The sequence below is a fragment of the Camelus bactrianus genome, chromosome 22 (assembly GCF_048773025.1).
Source record: "Camelus bactrianus isolate YW-2024 breed Bactrian camel chromosome 22, ASM4877302v1, whole genome shotgun sequence".
NCBI classification, from domain to species: Eukaryota; Metazoa; Chordata; class Mammalia; order Artiodactyla; family Camelidae; genus Camelus; species Camelus bactrianus.
The window spans coordinates 19,896,885-19,914,827 of record NC_133560.1 but is presented as its reverse complement, the minus strand read 5'-3'; the positions used below and the strand labels follow the sequence as shown (position 1 = coordinate 19,914,827).

Genomic DNA, 17,943 nt, shown 5'->3' with positions numbered 1-17,943 from the left:
TGAAATGAAACCATTAGGACTAGCATGGTGGGCTGTTAGGGAAGGGGGATCTTTGAAGTCAGAAGGACCTGATTCAGTTTCTGGGTCTGTTCTTCCTAGCCATGTGGCCTTGGATAAGTTACAGCACAAGATTGTCATGTTACTAAATACTTGAGGGGGTCACATTTCCATGAATGTGTGTGAAGGCGCCTGCAGATGGGAAGTGCTTCGTAGACGTGTGAATGAATGAATCTGAGATAATGAACAGGAGGCAGCCAGCACAGTGCCTAGCACATGGTTGGTGTGCAGTAAAGGTTGATTGTTGTGCTCAGAAGATTAGGGTTCTGGCCTGGACTCCCAGAGCAGGAAGCACTTGACATTTTGCCAAGCTAGATATGCCCTAAGAGCAAAGAGAAAGAAACTTGATATGTCTCTTGAAAAACCCACTGCCCACCTGGGTCTAGTAACATTTTTCTGTGTTCAGAATGGCAGACGTGAGATGGATTTGCTATGTGGCAAGGGTTTGTGTTTGCTTTGGCCTTGCTTCCTCCCTCTGTAAAATGGGGTAATGTCTGAGTTAAGGCCAAGGAGATGTATTGCTATAATTAGATCACAGGCAAAATAGAAGATAACAGTGAACTTGAATTGTGGGAAGAAAAAAGAAAGTGAACCATAAACCTAAATATCCATATTTTGGGACTGCTTGAGTGAGTGATATGCAGCAATGACCTGGTGAGTGATCTCTTCTTACACATTAGAACCTTGAAAGAAGAACCATTCTTTTAGGGTAGCAGATCGGATTTGGGGATAAAAGACTGGGAAAGTGATGGACAAAGTCATTTTTTGCCACACAATAATAGTACATTGAGTTTGTGGCTTAGTGACCATGAGGAAATCAGAATTCACCTTGAGGTCTCAAGGATCCAGAGAGCTGTGAAGATGCTAACTTAACCTCTGGGGGTGGGGGCTGGGGAGGGCAGGACACTTTTTTTTGCTTTTTTTTTAAGAGGGTTCTTTCTTAGCAATTAGTGAAAGCCCATCATGGCTGGTGAGTTGGGCCCAGCCCTTTTCACTTACTCATGTGGGGACAGATGTCACTTGCCCCTGATAGCTAACACTTTGGAGGTAGGGGGAAATAGTGGGTGAAAAATCTGTTAAGGCTTTCACTGCACCACTCCCAAGTTTGAAGAAAAGATCTTTCCCCCACCCCTTAAAATATTCCTCTCGCTCTCGCTCTCTCGCTCTCTCTCTCTCTCTCTCTCTCTCTCTCTCACACACACACACACACACACTGAGTTTACTATTGAGCCCAAGAAGTATCTGCCAATCTGAAATAAATGTTAATTCGTTTAAAGGCATTTATTCCATTGTATAATCTTAATTCTTTTAAAGACATTTATTCCATTGTATAGGAAAGGAGCAAAGTTTATTATTTTTAAAATATAAATCATAAGGTAAACAACTTTAAAGGGATTATTATCCCTTTTGAAATTATGCTGTATCTCTTGTGCACCACAGACTTCACTCTGGTGGATGGTGGCGCCACCACCGAGTCTCTTTTATCTAACAGGAAGTTTTTTAAACTTTTTTTTTTTGAATTGAAAGATCCTTACAGCAATAAAAACCCTTGGATAGTTAGAAATGATATTGATCTAGGTACATTTATTAGATGTAATGTAACGTGGTTATCCGTTGGTGGGCAGCTCTAAAAGGCCTGTGGGTCCCAACACTACTGCTCAACTTCTAACTTGGGACGATAAACTGTTGATTTATATAACTGAAATAGCTAGGGAAGTCAGGGTTTCCTTCCTGTTGGAGACAGCACTTGGGGCATTAAATCCCTGTGGGATTTTGATGATAAGAAAGAAGTTGACCTCTTTTGGAATTGGGAAATAACTACTCTGTGGAGTTGTTCCATCCAAATAAATGGATGTTGTTATTTTCAGTTCCTAGTATTAAGTTTGGCTTTATCCTCTCTGCAGCCCGGCTGTCTTTATTTATACTGATGCATCTTTTGAATATGAATTTATCCCTCCAAACTGGCCTGTAAGGGACATTTGAACACTCAAGTAAGGGCTTTACTTACCACAGATTTTTCTGTGTAGCCATAAGATAGTTTTTTTTTTTAATGCAACTTAAATTGGATTGAAAAATAGAAAATGTTAAATCTTCTGGCTCATGTAACTTCCTGTGCCAGCAAATAATTCAGCAATAAATGTCTGCGTGCCAGTGATGCACCAGGCACAACATGCTCAGCTGGGGGCCTAGCAGAGAGCTGGACAGTGGCAGTCAGCCCTCAGGGAGCTTACATCCCAAGTAAGTAAACAAACGAATGAAAGAATATCTCAGAACTTCTTTGGGAATATCCCTGGATGTTTGGAACTTGGGGTGGAGTTTCTTGGAGGTTTGGAAGTGAAACCTATTACTCTTCTAATTTCTTCACTAGAGTTCCTTTCTTCTGTTTCCTCCCTCTGAAAGGAAGCAAAAATTATGGTGTTTTCCTGGTTGATTGTTGGCTGTTGGCACCAGTTGATCCAGGATGACTGACTGTGGTCTTGGAGAAATAAGAGAGAGTCTGGAATGGTTATTGCCAGGAGCATTTTCAGCTTTGCTTTTTCTTGAAGTTGGTGGCAGTGTGTTTTTGGAATCCTGTGGCATTTCTTCATGGCAGTGTGTATTATGCAAAGAGATAAACAGCTCTAAAAGCCCTTCCCACCTTATTTGAAATCTTAAAAAAAAAAAAAAAAAAAAGAGTTGCACAGAGTTTCCTCTGCTTAAGTGTTCCCTCTGGTACTGGGACTGGGGACCTGCTATATTGACTTTCCTATGTTTTGGCCGGATTTGATGTTAGTCCACATAGGTTAACTGTGTGACTGGTGCTTCTCTTAAGTAAGTGAGTAAGTGCACTTGTGAAGGGTGGAGCCAGAGAGCAAGGGTGGATACTCATTCAGGACCCAGGCTCCAGGAGAGAGGGAGCATATTATAAGGAGAGTTTCTGGCAGTCTCTTCTTTTTCTTTCCTTCTACCCAAGTACTGACTCCTGAGGTGAAGAGGAAGGCCCAGGCCGGAAGTGGGCGTGGACAAGTAATGCAGTGTACACGTGACCAGGCTCCCACCTCTGGGCTCTGCTGCCTTTGGGAAGTAGATGCTTGCTCTCTCTTCACTTCCTGTTCCCCGCCCTCCAGGCTGGGTTGTTGGGCTCCAGCTCATTCAGGTTTTCACTTTTTGCTCAGTAAGCTGCTTCGTCAGAGCTGGGAGCCACCAGTGGACCTGCACTTAGCAGTTCTGGGGGTTCAGCTAATGTACCCACAAATTCAGGACTATCTGGCAGGGTGGTTAATGGGATGGTTTCCTATTGTATTATCACAACGTTCCCTGCAGGAGCATGCCTGCAGAGGGCTGTTCTGAAGATGTGTATAGAATTTAAGGAAGCAGACAGTAGATAAGTCCTTCTGCAGGAGTGTGCTCTTAAAGACTGTTTGCTGTTGTCTTTGTTGCTTTGTAAAAGTACCATGGGAGGCCCTGTGTGCAGTAGAAACTTAAGAGCCAGAGAGCCAGATTCCGCCACTTGCTTGCTTAGTGACCTCAGGAAGGTGGCCTAACTGCAAGTGGCCTAACCTCTTTGAGCCTCAGTTTCCTCATTTGTGAGATGGTGATGGTAAACACCAGGCAAATGGCTGGATTGCTGTAGGTGCCTAGTAAAGGTAGTTGTTACAGAATCATAACAAGGCTGACTGTCCCTCTTGAGGTTGGCACCCAAGTTTGGATAGCTATCTATGGCAGTTAATACTGCCCAAGAGCAGATTGGTCTGCACTGGGGCCACAGGCTGCTATTTATGACTGAGGGACGATCTAGAGGTTCTTGGATTGGCTGATTTTTCTCAGTATGTTCCCTTAGTTCGTTGTAGCCTTATACTGCCACTGCTGGCAAATACTCATTTACCTTGCCAAGGGTCAGGCACTTGGCTGGACACAGAAACTCATATGCTACCAGGAAAAGACAGGTTCATGAACTGGTAAGTGCAGCAAAATGCTGCAGTTGGATTGGGGAAGGAGGGACTATTTGGAGAACCTGCAAAGGAAAGGGCGGTGGGGAGAGCTACTTGTTAGGTGGCTAGGCACTCCCAGAAGAGGAACAGCATGGGCACGGTCAGGGACCTAGAGGAGAAAAACAGCCTGGTGAGTTCCCTTGATCTGAGGAGTTTTTCTCATGTAAAAGTCAGAGTTTGAACTGAGCACCTTTGGCAAGAAAAGCCCAAAGTTACCTTTAGAAGTAGAGAGTCTTATAAAATACGCCATAGTAGGATTCAAAATTGAATTCAAATTAAAATAATGTCCCCCCAAGTAAATTAAAATAATATCTAAATTAAGCTCTGAATAAGCATTTTCAATCAGAAACCAATGATGACCAGTGAAATCAGACCATGTAGACTCTGTATGAGGTCAACATGGAGTTTAATCTCCTAAGGAACTTCCAGAGAACAGATAAGGGGGCTGCTGAATATTTTTCCTTTGAGAATTGTCGTTTAAGCTGGTCTGAAATTCTTAACACAGCAGAATGATTTTTTTTAAACTTGCATGACATTTTCAAGGTTTAGGCTTTATATTTGTATTTATATTTATAAATCTTTCAAATTCTTATTTAACCTCTTAAAGTATCTCTATTGAAGATTGACTTTTGACCTAGATTTGAAATAAAGATCTTACTGCTCCCAAACCAGGAGTTGGTAAAATTGTAGGCCTGTTATCAAGCGGTAAAGGAGAAAACTAGAAAGACCCGCCTCCTGTATTTTCTATAGTGAAATACTGGGCACCAGTAGAGGAGGGAGTACTCTTCCTATTAGGAAGACTTCGGGGAGAAATGTTTTCCTCCTTCCTATATCATTTGGAAGATCTGCCATTTAATAACTGGGGAGGGTGGTATGAATTGGATACCAGGTTTTTAAAACATATTTTCCTTCATGTCTAAACCAAGGATGTTTATTAGCAGACCGATGATGTGACTAACACTCTTTGCTAAGCAGGTTTGAATAGGTTGATCTTTAGACTTGACTGTCATGTAGCATTTTTTTTCTGGTGGTTTTCTGATTTTTTTTTTTCATTTTAATTCTTTAATTCATAGAAAACATGGTTCACTTGCTAACTTTTCAAAGACTTAAAATTGATCTAAATTAGGTGTGCATTTTTTTTTTTTTTGTAAGCCATGTATAGACACAAAAGAGATATTCCTTGCCAACTGGTGACACATGCAGATGAAGACAGAATGGGAGATACACTTCCGGTTCACAATGATACTTCTGAGCAGTCTGTATTTAACCCTTTAGGGAAGCATCTGTGCTCAGAACCCTGTAATAGTGTGTTATCATGGCTACACAGAGACTAACTGCAGATGGAGCCTGAACTCCATGTTGCATTGACACTAAGTGTTTAGAATCGTGGTTAGAAAAGATACTTAAAACAAACACATGTTGACAAAGTGGCTCATCTCTAGAGAGCTATGTTTCAGAGAACTTTTCTGCATACACGACAGGGATGGGGCAAACTGGTGCTGACCTGTCCCCCCAAAACTCCTGATCTAGTGTAAAAATGTTGTGATTAAAAAAATTGACATTTGTTGCAGCAGCCGTAGTGTTGGGAGTATTGTATTTTTCATAAGGCATAGCCCCTTTAACTATATCCTGATCCTAAAAAAAGTACCAAAAATATCAAAGTTCTAAGGAAATAAAATTCATATAGAAATGAATCTTTTTCTTTCCCATCCAATTGCATTGTAATCTCAACATCTGAGTGTGAATTTGGGGTGAAATAAGAAACTGTAAAATAATCCTCTTTTAGAGATTGTGATTACATTGTCCCTAAACTCAATGAAAACAGTTTTAGACTTCAGAGTACTAAAAATGTGAAGCATGGAAAGCAGTCAGTGCTTTTCTTCATAAGGATCCCTTTTTAAAAAAAATTTTAACATGGTACACTTTTGAGTGAACAACCTGTTTATTCCTTGGAGAGTATCAGAAAACAAATGGGAGCCTAATATCATTGTTTGATATTAGAAATCTAAAAATTGGTTAAAGTCTACATAACTAGGTCTGCTTATCTTGTAAATTTAATAAGTGGTTGACAGATCATTCTGTGTTCTGAGAGAGAAAGCCATCTAGAAAGTTTAAAGGATAATGAATCCATCCCTTTTCAGCCTTTTCTGCCCTAAAGCCCTCACACTCCGGGAGTAGCCAGTTCTGGTCCTTGTCTCTGCTGTTCTGGATGCCTGGGATGTTCATCCATTAAGAGATGGCTCAAACGTCACATCCATAGAGATTTCCCAGACTCCTCCTCAGGCAGGGGAGCAGCCCCTTCCTCTGTCATTCCTATCTTTCCTATGAATGCATCTCCTACATTGAAATCATTCTAAGTCTTTCTGTGCCACCAGCTTGTGAACTTCTGGGGCTGGTACCTGCAGGCTCCCCAGCCTCAAAACCCTTGGGATGAGTGGTCTTTTAGACAGTTCTTCTCGATCAGTGTTTTCACATAAGACATCTTAAATTTTGTCCACCAGAAAGAAACCTTAAAGAAAATTTCTGATTAAAACCAAAAAGTACAGTACCTTAAACATGCAATAGGTGATGCTACTGTTTTTCAGTCAGTTTCACACTACTGTGGACCAATTTCTGCTTTATAAAAGAGGACATGAACATTGAATTTGGCCCAAATTTGTTTTCTTCAATCCCTCTGTTGTAGAAGAATTAGCTCAGATGATGTTTAAAAGTTTATCTAATAGATAATATTAGAAAGATAATTAGTGTATTTCTGCCGTGGTTAGGGTGGAAGGAGGTTTGCCTATTGCTAACAAGGATTTGGTCTAAAGGATATGAAGTGAATTTGGCAGGAAGTTTTGTTTAACTTAGTAACAGAAGTGTTTTTAAAGGATTATATTAACTGGTATCCATAAGTATTAATTGACTGCCTTGTTCTTAAGGCAGAGGGAAAACTTCAAGAGAAACATGGTTCTTGTCCTAGTTGTCTCTTAATTAGAGTTTCTTCAGTTTTAGAATGGCATCTGAAGATGATTGCATCATATTTCATAATCACCCAGCTGAACTATTTGCTGTTTAGTCTGGTACTAGGCACTGAGGCAGCAAGGTCTTTAAGCCAAGCAGCCTCAGCTTTCACCTACCTGAGCATCAGGGACCCCAAAGGTATGGATTCACTATGGTTTTTTCCATCTACACACTTGGCCCTCTCTTCCTATCACAAAAATAAAGTCCAACTATTTCACCCCACCCTCACCCCTGCTTTTCCAGCTGATGTTGGCACTGTCCTCTGGAGCAGCCCACCTGTCACCAGTGCACACCTCAGTCCACGAGGGTGTGTCATTAATATGTCACAGCTGATGCCTCCCTCTTTAAAACAGGATGGTTGTCATCTTGGTGAACTCGCACAGGGTTTGCAAGCTCAGTCTCTGGAATCCCTACGTCAATCTCAAGTCTTGGGTCTCCCACCTGACCACACTTTGCTCTGTTTGTAGTTAATTAAGTTGGCATTAATCAAGACCCAGGTGAGGAGCAGTGAGGTAATATTTTGCTTGTATTGCTTTAATATACATCATCTGATTAATCGTCCTAGCATAAAGCAGTTCTCAAAATGTACAGCTGCTGAATTAGAATGAAAATCATGGATATTTGCTTTAACCTATCTTTGCATATGGGATCAGGGAGCTTCCTACATTCCTATACTAGGTCACCTGTTTGAGAATAAGACTTTTTTGTTTGGTTTTTGAATTTGTACATTTGAATTTCTTTGTAGCAAAGCAAACTGTTGACAAAACTGGGTCAGGGAAGGTGTTTGGGGGTCAACAATTTGTATTTTGTATCATTTTTCCCTTGAGGAATGCTTCTCTTTTAGCCTTGGGGAAGGCATGCCAGATGTTGGCACTAAGCTGTTGGAAGATTTTGGGGGTGTAGTAGGGGGTGGAATCAATGACAAAAAGTTGCCAATTAGGTGTGGAACTCAACACAATTAAAATGGGATTTTTTGGAACTTCTTTCTGGGGTGGGGGCTCATAGCAGAAAATTTTATTTGTAAAACTTACTCTACATTGTTTTTAAAGTTTGGGGTCAAGACCAATTGTGGGTCAGAATTACATTCTCTTTTTAAAAATGAAATAGAAAATATCACTACATTGCAAGTGGTAAACGTATGTTTGATGAAACTTGTTTCATTTGTATGAATATGTATTAGGATGTGTTATAAAAATTAAAAGCCGCTATTTAGGATTCTAGGTGTCTCATTATGAATTATTTGTTTTAACACTGTAAAAGAACGTGGAAAGGACCTTTTTGGTGATTCTTCAGAACCTAATCTTGATATTGAGAGCCTTCTTGTGATACTAGATATTTTATTTTCCCTATTAAAATTGTGTTTTGTTTTATGTAGTTTAACATCTCCAAAGCCCATCCTCTCTTAGGTCAGACTGTGTTTCCGCCAAGTCACTGGAGAGGGAAGGGTACAGATTTGTTTTCTTGGGAGGTTTCACCTTCTCCCAGAGGCAGATTGGGAGGTAACTAGAGAGGGAGAGCAGTCATCCCCCAAGTGTCTTTTCAGTGAGTGGGTCTGGATCTTACTTTGTAGAACTCTCTTCCCTGCGCTGGATAAGTGATGGCTTAGCTGATCCCCTGGAATGGAACTTCTGTGTGACGACCCCGAGGGGGTGGCATTCTGATTTTGGTTTTCAGAAGCAGCCAAGTTGCTTGAGGTCTCGCAGCTCAGTTGGAGCGAGGTCAGTAGTGAGCGCGTCGTGAGTCAGCCCTGGGCGCGGCCCGCCCTGCTCTGCCGCGGGAGAGCTGGCGACGACCCCTTGGCCCTGCGGCAGGAGCCCGCCGGAGCCCGCGTGGGAAACCGACGCACGGGGTCTGGCGTCCAGTGGGGCGCGATCAGGAGGGGCGGTGCTTCCGGGGCGGTGCCGGCCAACACGACCCCGCCCACATCGCCAGGCCCCGCCCTCCAACCGCCTGGCCCCGCCCAGCCGGGCGCGGGCGGGCGGCGTCGCCTTTAAGAGCTCCCCGGTGTTTTGGGGGCCGCGGGCCGGGCGCGCTGACCTGGTGCGCATGTCCCGGGCGGTGACGCCGGCGCCGGGCTCCATGTGTGCGGCCGAGGGGCGCATTATCTGGCCGGCGGCGCGGGCGGGCGGGCGGACCGGCGGAGCGAGCGCCGCGGGCCCGGGCGGCCCCACAGGCGGAGCGAGCGCGCGCGGCCCGGCGCCCCCGGCCCCTCGGCCGCCCGGCCCCGCAGGCGACCCCGACCCCGGCCCCGCGGCCCCTTGAACCCGCGCTCTGCTCTAGGGCCCGGCCGGCCCGCGGCCCGGTAAGTTCCGGACCAAACTTGGCGGGGGGCGGGGGCCGGGGTCGGGGTCGGGGTCGGGCAGTGGATAGTGGAGCGGCGGGGGCGGCCCAGGGTCGGAGGGTCGGGGGGCTGTGAGAGACCCCTGTGTGAACATGGAAAAGTGAGAGCGAGCGAGTTCTACTCCTTGTATTCAGGGAGCGCCTTCCTCGCGCTTCCCCGGAAAGTTCCGCGCTCCGACGCCGACCGGGCACGTGGGGGCCGGGCCGGGCGGGGGTCCCGGAAAGTCGCGGCGTCGCCGCTCTACCTCCTGCGTTTCCTTCGGGGCCGGGGGAGGGGCCGGGCCGCGAGGCGCCGCTTCTCAGAGGCCGGGACGCGCGGGGGGGCGGCGGCACGTGGGCGCGCGGGGCGGGGGTCCCGGGAGGGAGGCGGGGGTCGCGGGCGGGCCGGGCCGCGGCGCTGAACCCCGCGGCGACGGCGACGGCGGCTGCGGATCCCGTGTCAGAATAAGAGTCCCCGCGCGCCCACGCCTGCAGGGCCAGCCCTCCCCCCCGCTCGCGCCCTTCCTGCCTGACCCCCTGGAGCCCTGGGACCCTTCCCCCTCTCTGGGTTCCAGCCTTTCACAGGGCCTTACACTTTAAATTTGCCTCCCCATCTAGGCGGTGGCTGTATTGATTTCCTTTTTCCCACCTGGAACGGGTCGGCATCAGTGACTAGACAGCAGCAGCTGGCCTTTTAAAGGGATTATTGCCAAGAATCGGAATTGATCACTTCAACAAGGAAAGGCTTATGGGCAGGGCCCAAGCTTAGAGTGTGACTGACACTTGGTGTTTGCGCATACACTGGGACCCAGAAATGAATGAGGACCCCTCCTTTAGGAATTCGATGACACCTTAGGTGCACGTTTCTGCCCTACCCTGGGAGTTTTGCAAGGACTGCTTAATTTTGTGTATTTGGCCCTACACCTTTAGGTGTGTAGTTCATTCTTATCGTAAGAGCTTTGGATTCTTTAGATCAAAGTCCGAGTGAGTCACTTGAGCCTTTAATTTTCTCTCTTCCTCACCCTTTTACTTCTCTCAGTTTTCTTGGAGTACACAGTACTGGTTAAGTCTCTGGTTCTGTGTGTCCATTTCACACAGTGACACCTTCTGGCTGTGGTAGCACAGAGAAACGAAGGGACAATCAGCCTTGTGTGTAGTTGCTTCAGTCTTGGACCTATTGTCCTTTTGATGTTCTTTTTCTTCTGGTAGTGGTTACAAGTTTTCTTTTAAGTTAGATTGTATGAAATAATGTTTACTGGCACCAGATCAGTACATCAAGATCAGTAGCTTGTTAGATCTGACAGCAAGCTGTGGTGGAAAGCTAGTAGATCATACTGGTCTGGATTCTAGTGCCTACTATGTGTCAAGCTCAATGCATAGACATATTTCAGTGCCCCTAGCAATCCAGTGGGAGGGGAAAGTATAGTCCCCACTTTATAGATGAGGAAACTGAGGCTTCTGAAGGCCAGGCTGCTTGCCCAAGATTGCTGAGTAGTGGAGAGGCAGAGCTGGGCTTGCGTCTTCCCTGCGGGGCAACAGAGCCCAAGAATGCTCCTGTTTGCGAGCCCAAGGTGTGAGTATTTCCTGAGGGCTCCTAAAACAGAGGGACATTTACTTGTCCAGGCTCCAGTGCACCTCTCCTTGGAGTTGGGGAATGACCTGGTGACACCATTTCTAGCCCTGTTTTGTCCTCAGAGAGCAGAGTTATAACAGCTGACTTTTAAGAACCAAGCCACAAAGTCACTCCTTTGCTTTGCTTCCATAGCCTACAACTCAGAAAAATTGGCCCTTTTCTAGGAAGCAGTTTAGATTGGGGATTTTGAGAGTGATTTACTAGACCCTCTTCTTACATACTCCCTCCACTCTTCATCTTTCATCTTCTGTTTGTCCCCTAAAATTCTGAAGCTGTTTTTACAGAGGATTGCCTCTCATCTTGGATATGGTGTAGAGAATGGGATGGCTTCTGTATTAATGATTTGGATGCATTGTTATTTCCATTCAGATGACATCATTTTTTTGTTAATGTCAAGTCATCTCTATTAATGCAGTATCATTCGGCATGTCCTACAATCTTATATTTTGATAGTGAGGAAAGAAGTAATGCTGCTCTTGGTAGAAAAAATCCTGGAAGGATTTGTACCAACATGTCAACAACAAAATCTTTGGATTAGGGTTAGCAGTAGGGTTTTTGTTTGTTTATTTGTTTTTGTGTTTTGATTAAACTTTTTGGTATCTCTATTTTCTGATTTTTTAAAAGTCAAGGAACATTGTTTATTTCTGTAATAAAACATTTTAAAGACTCCAATTCTCAATTCTTCAGTAATTCTCACTTGTTTTGCATCATTTATTTTGTGAATTTCTGGTGTTGCAAGTAGTGATTTCTGGATTGATTTATTCAATAAATGTAAGTGTGAGTACTGTGCCTCCGGTGCTCAGTGGAGTTTGCTGTGAGATTAGTGGGAGAGAAGTCATAACTAATCTCATAAACTTGGGGAAACTTACAAAGGCCAAGGAGAGAGGACACTGTGACCTGGTGAGCAAGACTTGAGGGGGGCCTTCAACTGGGATCAGAGGATGTGTAGGAACTAAATAGGTTAAAGAGAAAAGGGAGAGCGTTTCCGGCAGAGAGAGTGCTTGGGACTGAAGGAAGATTAGTGTATTTGAAGCAGAGAGAGACAAACAGGCAGTCAGTCCCCCAGGGCTGAGGGGGTCTGGAATTTACCTTGAGAGTAGTGGGACCCCATTGAAGAGGATAAAGCAGGGACTGGTGCCGTGAGGAAGTGTTGGGGATCATAACTAGGACCTCATAGACCTTAGATAGCAGAGGACTGAAAGATGCACCTGAAGGACGTGAGTGGGGAAGTAGCGAAGCCTTTCTGAAATGTTGGCATTTTTTTCTGGTGTTTCATTCTCGGGAGAAAATCAAGAATGACCTGCAAGGTCTTGAATGTGTCAATTTCCCTGAATCCATTTAAGGACTGTTGGTGTGCTAATCTCTGAAAGCGTGGGCAACTCAAATGATTGTCTGGACAAAACTGCCTGTTTGGAGTTGGGATGTTTCTGTGCCATCAAATGGAACGGACAAGGCTATTTTCCTTAGGCTTATTTTTTTCCCCCTGATAATTGAGTTAATTTATGCTCGCTGTAGAAAACTAGGAAGATTATGAAATAGGTGAGTAGGTGAGGTCTTTATGAGCAGTTGTCCTGGGGGTAATAGAGCATCGTTGGGATTTGCTTGTAACAAGTGTCAGGTCGGGAAGTGTGGCAGAACCAGAAGAACGAGTTGGCAGTGTCATAGTTGGAGGCTTACAGAATTGTGCTGCCTGCTAAGTGTCGTTGTTTGTTAGAATGGATGCTCTTGAGTTATCTGAACTGTTTTAGGAGGTGAGTTAGATAATCTGGCCTCAGATTGCTATTCTTTCAGGTAATGAAACTTGTTTCAGGTGCTAACTATGCAAAGCTATATCTTTGCCTTGAATTAGGAAGGTAACATGTTAAGACAGTTGAGTTAAAAAAAAAAAAAAAAGACAAGGGACCTGAAGTGGTGGCAGTGAGGTGGAAATAGTGAGATGGTGTTATTAGAAACAAAAGTACCAGCTGGGGACAGATCTTGCATACTTGTGGATTCCAGCAAACATGATCCAGGACATTTTAGTCAAGAGGAATGTCAGACCACGGGCTTCTTGCCCCTCCCCTCGCTTTTTAGGCTGTATTTGTGACCTCTTTTTGTCTGATGAAAATGTAGGTTAGTCTTTTAGAAGACAAAGGAACTTACTCTAATTAAATACCTGCAAGTAGCCCTAGGAAGTGACTGGGAATCATCTGGGAACCCTCCAGGGTATGTGGGAAAGGGTCCTTGCAGCTTCAGTGTGCTGCACCCACTTTCTCTCTCTTTATCTTCCCAAAGGTACTTGTTTCACAGGTGAGTTTGTCAGAGGCCTTGCTTTCCTGTTCTCCTGATTCCCAGTTCGTGGATTCCTTACATAAAAGGACTGAGGACTTGATATCTGTCCAAGGAACAGAGGCCAGCATCTAAGGTAGAATGTGCTGGCAGGGGATGGGTTGTACCTGAAAGGGGGCTCCCAGCAAGTTGAGGCAGGACTCTGGGGGAAGGATAGAGGCTATAAGACTTTGAGGCTGCTTGGCCTCAAAGATAGACAGGTGCAGCTGCAACTGAGGGCAGAGAGGGTGGAGGCAGAGGCAGCACGGGGGACTGGGGAGAAGGTCTTCATTTGTTTGTGGTTGAAGAACCTTTTTGCCATTCCTCCTGCAATTCCATCTCTAGACGTGACACTACTTGACCCGCCTTGCTGGCCAGGTCTTTTGATTTGAACCTTCAAACATAATTAATCCTAAATGAGGTAATGCCTTTGGGCACACTTAAAAAACTCCTGCTGCATTATAGTGGCCAACCAGCTCCTCCTGGTGCCTGGGAGGTTGTTCCACATCCAGTGCCTGCTGCTGTTTGCCAGGTGGGGCTGTGGGCCTGTTCCCAGGCAGCAGGTCCCTAGAGTGGTGTTGTGGGCCAGCTCAGGCTTTGCCTTAGGTTGGGTGTGAGTGAGCTCCACCCGGCCACTTGCTTACGACTTGACCTTAGTGAACCTTGCCTTCTGTTTCCCATTTCTAAAAAGGGAATAGTAATGTCTACATTGAATGACAAGAGTTGGGAGTGAGATAATAAATGCAAGTGACATAGCACAGCACCTAGTGTGTGTACCTGCTCAGTAAACTGGAGTTCAGTGAGTGTAGCATCGTGACTAGAATAGAGGAGGCAGAGCCCCAAAGCATGAATGACTGCTCTGCTTCTCTTGTGTGGAGCATCTCCGTGGGAGAAACTATCACTGTCTGCTCTGTGTCCCTTGGAGCCACAGCCTTTCCCCACATTTCAGATGGAAGATGAAGTCCTTACAGAGGGTAATACTTGCCAGGATCACTTTGCTGATTTTTCTACAGCTGGCATTGGGCCCTAGCCTTTCTGATGTCAGACTATGAATGTTTTTGCCACCAGCCTTAGCACCTCCCTAGAGATACAGAATGGCTGGGTTGGTGATGCCTCACCAGGGCAAAGGAGCCACAGCCCCTTTTCCTGACCTGGGGCTTGCTGAGCCCCACATTCTGACTTTCAGGGAGAGCCCCTCCATCTGTAAGATGGGAATATGTTTGCCAGGCAGCTCTCTCATGGGGTCCTGCCTTTGAGAACCAAGAGGGTCCCCTGTACCTCTGGTTTTATCCTTGAATAGACTCTGGCCAGGGATGGGAAGTGTATTGCTTGATGGTGCTTGCAGTGACAAATGGGAAGTTCTGGGCCCAAATCTTGTCCTTTTTTCACGTTTGCACTTACAGCTCTCTAGCCAGTTTGGGAATTTGACAGGTCTGGCTTTGTCATTGACTGCAGCTTACTGCGCTTCAGCTTTGGGTGGGTTGCCTGGCCACCTGGCTTCAGCTTTCCCATCCATAGATGGGGATTGTATTTTTAACTTCATGGGATGGCTGTGAGGACAAGTGGGAAATATTTGAAAGTAGTCAGGGGTACCCTAGCCCTTGCTCCTCTATTCACCTCTGAGACAAAATCCTTCTCCCCCTAGTAGACAACTACATGATGATCCCCCTGGGGTGTTACATCTCAGTTGTCACACACAATGAATCACTCAGATGGAGGAACTAGATTTTCTTTATCATAAAATCGCACCGCAGCCTAACAATTTAGAGGTCTTCAGGACTCATTGTAAGGAAATCTCGACCTTAAAAGGTCAGTCAGGTTATCCCAGAAAGGAAGTGAAAAAACCCTGTGGCTTAAATCTACATATAATCCCAATGTAACATTTCCTTCAATCCCAGTTGTTCAGTGCTGTTAGCCTTTGAGTCAGTAGCTGTTAAACTTGACAACACATTCTTACCTTAGAGGCAGCTGCTCACCATAATCTTGGAGGTGAGTAGGTTTCAGGCCAATATCTTCACTTTAGTTTCCGTATGGTGGGATTTTGTAGCAGTGGCAATAAATTTTTAAGTTTTCTTGTGTATTTTGGGCAGGTTCAATCTGTCAGCCAGTTCTTTTGTTTGTTTGTTTTGTTTGGAGGGGGAGGTATATAGGTTTATCCATTCATTCATTTATTTATCTATTTTTTTAAACGGAGATACTGGGGATTGAATCCAGGATCTGGTGCATGCTAAGCATGTGCTCTACCACTGAGCTATACCCTCCCCCTGCCAGCCTGTTCTTAAGACTTTGCTGCTACAACCTTCATTCATCCTCAGAGGAAACACATTTTTCCCAGTTGCCGAATGGTTTGGGGAAAGTAGGAACAGGCAAACTGAATTCTTGGTTTGAAGGCATTGATTGAATTGGTTCTGTCACCCCAGACCTATAATGTTCTCAGGACTTGCATATTATTGACCGAACACATGAGCTTCATTTTCTGTTCTCTCATCTCCTATTGTGCATGTAAAGGGTTAATGCCCACCCCCTTCAATGGCAGGCGGTTCTTTCAGAGGATTCTAGAGTCAGATTCCTCCCTGGGATTCTCTTATATGCACTGGAACCCTGGGATATTTTGAGGGTTTGATTAGTGTTTTCCTTAACACTTTTATTTAATTAGCTGACCTCAGCAGTTTTGTATGTGGGTCATCTGTCTTTTGCTTCCCCTCTCCAAACTTTTTAACTTTTTATTGTTGAGTTTTTATTGTCTCTTTCAACCTTACAAGTGACATTTCCTGATGCTGAAGTCTGAGGACACCAGAGTACCCTCAGGTGTCAGTAGTAGGTACTGCTTGGTCTGCTTTTGAAACTTTCTTGGTCGAGGATGTTAACATACTGAGTCCAGATTGAAATGTAATTGCAGCTTTACTGTCAATTTATATTTTGTCAGGCAGAGCGTTAGAAATGTAACCATTTTTGGTCCTTGGGCAGCAGATAAGTTTAACATTCACCTGGAGCTGGCTAGCTTGCTTGTGTGTGCTGTTTTGTTGAAACCAGCGTGCAGCATACAGACTTCAAGATGAGCGGGGTATCTTGATGTTTCGAACTGGAAACTAAGGCCTGAGAGGAGGAGTGGCCTACTGTGGGTTGACCTGCAGAGGAGGAGAACATAGATCTCTGTTCCCTCCTGGAGTGGTCTGATCTCTGTCATTCTTATTTCTTCATGGCTTGGTTAGTTTAGTATTTTTTGTTTTTAGGTTCTTCTCTTTATTTATGTAGTCCATTGGCAGGTTTCCTTGTCAGGGCCTTGTCTTTTGGGGTCATTGTTGTGTTTCTAATGTGAAGATGGGTCAGGGCACAGTGAGGAATTCTGGAATTCTTCACTCAGGGCTGGTTCTGGAATCTCAGGGCTGCCTTAAACAAACAAACAAACAACCCCCCCCCAAAACTCAATTCCTGTTCTGAAATGGAGTGGGTGATGGCTTTCAATTTTGAGAGCATTAAATTGCTTTTCCTCATCTATTAAAAAAAGTAATGGCACTTATTATTGAACTTCAGGGGAACCATTTTGGGTGATCATTTCAGGATTCAAAAAAGCAACCCGTATAAATTAAATAAGGTGGAATGGGCTAGACGTCAGATCCTGTATCAGGTTCTGATAGTCAGCTGTGCAAGAGTTCAGGGCAAGAGTGAAGGGCCTTAGCACTCAGATAAGGGTGAGTCTAGAACAGCATAACCTAGCTGCTAAAAAGCTTTGAAGGAGGTTATTTTTCACATATTCTTTATATGTAGGGGAGTATGTTCTGCTTGCTGAAGTGGTCCTTAAACCATATCACAAGAGAACTGGTTAGAGGAATTGAACATGTTTTTGGAAGAGACAGTATTGGGGGTTGGGAGTGGAGAAGGGGTTCTAGGAGGCCCATTGGTGAGTTGGGATCTTGGCTCAGGATTGGCCGGTAGGCCTTTCCTCCTGCTGGTGCCATTAGGCACCCACTCACCCTCTCAGGGAGGATGGAGAGGTTCCTCTTGCTTTCTGTAGGTAAGATCAGGTGACCTTGCCACAAATGGCAGCAAAAGTGGACAGGTCACCACCTGGGGAAGGTGCTCAGCTTTGGGTGAGCAGATAAGAGACATGCACTGGCCTTTTAAGTGAAGTTTAAGATGGTGGGAGCATGTGTACTTTGTTGCCTTGGTTTATAGCAGAAGGGAGAAGGATACTTAACTTGCTTAGAAAAATTAGGGTCACTTTGATCAGTTTAACCAGTCTTTTGAATCTACTGAACCAGTGTTGGCTTTTTTTTTTAAAAAAGCTATTTTAAAAAGTTAACCCACTGACATTAAAAAAAAATCTTCTGAGCGTGTACTTTTTTAAAAAATATTTTTATAGAAGTATAGGCAGTTTACAATGTTGTGTCAATTTCTGGTGTGCAGCATAACGTTTCAGTCATACATGAACATACATTTGTTCTCATATTCTTTTTCACCATAAGTTACTGTAAGATATTGAATATAGGTCCTTGTGCTGTACAGTATGAACTTGTTGTTTATCTCCCATTGATGTTTAAGAGCAGAAACTACTCAATAGATGCCACATGGAGTGAAATGCAGCACAGGCTTCTCATTACCGCACAATGGAATGACCAGAGTAGGAGACGCTGGCTGTGTGATTCTCTAAGC

The 17,943-nt window shown here is 44.7% G+C and overlaps 1 protein-coding gene across 9 annotated transcripts in view; it reads left to right on the top strand.

The window, feature by feature from the left end:
• GATAD2A (GATA zinc finger domain containing 2A) overlaps positions 1–17,943 on the top strand; it is a 92,528-nt gene that overhangs the window by 2,982 nt on the left and 71,603 nt on the right. For 2 of the 9 annotated variants that reach the window (XM_074350341.1, XM_074350339.1), the window contains exon 1: positions 9,138–9,333. The exons of 3 other annotated variants lie outside the window; for them this stretch is intronic. The gene's annotated coding sequence lies outside the window, so the exon portion shown is untranslated. Of the gene's footprint in view, positions 1–9,131; positions 9,334–17,943 lie in introns of those variants that run through there. 4 more of the 9 variants (XM_074350346.1, XM_074350344.1, XM_074350345.1 and 1 more) reach the window with 4 other exon arrangements.